The sequence below is a fragment of the Amphimedon queenslandica genome, unplaced genomic scaffold (assembly GCF_000090795.2).
Source record: "Amphimedon queenslandica unplaced genomic scaffold, v1.1 AMPQUscaffold_10943, whole genome shotgun sequence".
Lineage (NCBI taxonomy): Eukaryota > Metazoa > Porifera > Demospongiae > Haplosclerida > Niphatidae > Amphimedon > Amphimedon queenslandica.
In genome coordinates, this window is record NW_003548810.1 from 1 (window position 1) to 2,486 (window position 2,486).

At 29.2% G+C, this 2,486-nt stretch overlaps 1 long non-coding RNA gene across 1 annotated transcript; it reads right to left on the reverse strand.

The window, feature by feature from the left end:
- Positions 1-1,495: 1,495 nt before the first annotated feature.
- On the reverse strand, positions 1,496-2,247 carry LOC109589745 (uncharacterized). The gene is made up of 4 exons (XR_002188905.1): positions 2,091-2,247; positions 1,949-2,044; positions 1,708-1,901; positions 1,496-1,661 (listed from the first exon to the last, which is right to left on the reverse strand). It is a non-coding gene; the product is annotated as an uncharacterized LOC109589745 (long non-coding RNA).
- Positions 2,248-2,486: the final 239 nt, after the last annotated feature.

Below are 2,486 nucleotides of genomic sequence, written 5' to 3' on the forward strand. Positions count from 1 at the left end.
CGTCACTTTCTGCTCGACGTAAGCACCTTGTGGAGAAAATTGAGATCGACTTTTTTGATGTTGCTAAAGATGATTGAAATAGTGAAGCATAAACATTTTCTTTTTAATAATTAGCTATAGTTATTTAATCTAATTTGAGACATTTGCATGTTTAAACATAGATTATGAAAATACAACTTAATACCTGTTAATGCATTTTCCATTGCTGTTAGGAATTGTCCTGTTCGTCTAATTTGTCTATAGTCATCAATTTTATATTTTTTATAGTTTTTTTTGCTGATTTAGTTAAATAGATCAATGTGTGTTATAATATATTTGTGTGATACATGATATTCAACTAACATGATACTTTTGACAAAATGGTTTTAGTGTTATTTTTTAAAACAGATTTTTATGGCAGCATTAGTTTTTTACTACTGAAAATATTTTGTGAATAATTTTTTGAGATTTTGAAGGATTTTGGCATAGTGCTCAGCTTCTTCAGTATTATTTAGAGGTTGTTAAGAAATCTGGTCAAAGACCTAGACTATAGGGACATTGGTCAAAAATGAAAAGTGAGAATTCTCTACTTTTATAATTTTTTCTGATATGTATACATGTTCCTATGTTGCATAGAAGTTTTGAGCTCATTTCAATTAAAATATAATTTTTTATGAATTATTTTTAAAGTTGCACAAAAATTGGGCGAAAATCCCTGTACTGTAGTACAGGGAATTTTGTCAAATTTTGTCAAAAATAAAAAAGTAGAAATTCTCCATTTTATAATTTTTTTCTGATGCTTATATATATTTTTATGTAGCCTAAAAATTTTGAGTTCATTCCAATTAAAATTTAATTTTTTATGAATTTTTAAAGTTGCAAAAAAATTAGATACCCTTTGCTTAGCACAGAAACTTTGGTCCAATTTAATCAAAAATGAAAATGTGAAACTTCTCTATTTTTCTGATGCATATACTTGTGCTTATGTTGCTAAAAATTTTGAGCTCATTCTGATTAAAATCAGATTTTAAAAGTTGCTACTGCATTTTAGTGCTTGTCAGCTCCTGAAGCATGCTTTTAGCTCCTGAAATATGCTTTTAGCTCACTTGGCATGCATTATTGAAAATCTTGTGTGTATCATATTAGTTTAACAAGGCATTTGGCACAGTATGAGATCTTAAATAAAAAAGGAAATCACAGAATAGATTTACTAAAGAAATGTCCTTTGATTACTTTACTGCCGATTGGCATTCATTTGTACATGTATTGTAAAATGATGCCAATTTCCCTTAAGTTACATTGTTTACTAAACACAGTGAAGTATACATTTTGCACTTGGATGAAATAACATATATACATTTTACAGATTGTTTTGCATACCGTTTTTATGACCAGACTCACAAACTAGACAACTGTGACATTTTGCTCTAGACACTTTGTTAACGCTAAGCAAGTTCATAGTAGTGCATAAAGTATAACTATACCTTTGATTTCAATAACATTGTTTTGTGTTTAAACTGGTGCTTCTACTCTAAATATTATAACATTTTGTCTATTTATGAAGTATATACTGCATGCAAGTGTCAATAATATGTTCATTATTTAATGGTTCCTTGCTTCATTAGACATATCATTTGCTCTCCTTTCTCATTGTAAGCAGTTACTTTACCATAATACTCACCCTATGAAATAGAATAGTTATAATAATACAGTATATCTGTTGCTCACTGGCCAAAGGTGGCTTGACAATGCAGTATGAGTGTTTAGATAATACATTCCTGGATGTATTGGACAATATTCCTTAATTAAATCATCTAAAAAGTCGCATAAATTGAATTTGTCATCTAAGAAAGTAATATTAGTATAATCTTTGAAGTTATGTGTTACTGTCAAATGCAGTATACCCCAATGTATGGTTCTTTCTATAAATGGATTCAAGTATATTTGTACAGTAATTGTTATTACTCACTGATCTTTAGTACTGCTTTCCAATGTAATGCTCCACCACGTTTTAATGGAAATGGAGTCATAGAATTATTAATAAATTCAACAAATTTTTTGTCAGCTTAACATTAATAAAATATAAATGAATAGTATATTACTGAACTTACAACAATCTGTGATTAGATCTAATCCTTTATTACCAGTAGGTTCTTGTTGTTGATAGTATATATAATTCAAACAGGTATATTATCCATTAGTATAGTAGTCAGTATCTTACCATTGTAGTAATTGTTAGTAGATCCAGTCACTGTAGATACTACAAGTACAACCGATAGGAGCATCAATAGGACACTCATCTTTCTTGTTTGTAAAAGTTTGCTGTTGGTGATGTTGAAAGTGGTAATGTGAATGTTTCCCTTATACATTACATTGTTTTGTTTACTAAACATTGTATGGTGCATGTCTTGTACCTGGATTGAATAACATACCCATTTTTAGTAATTAGTTCCATTTTAGTATGTTGGAGAATGGTCTGGGCGGTGAGGCTATAGCTGCAATTAATG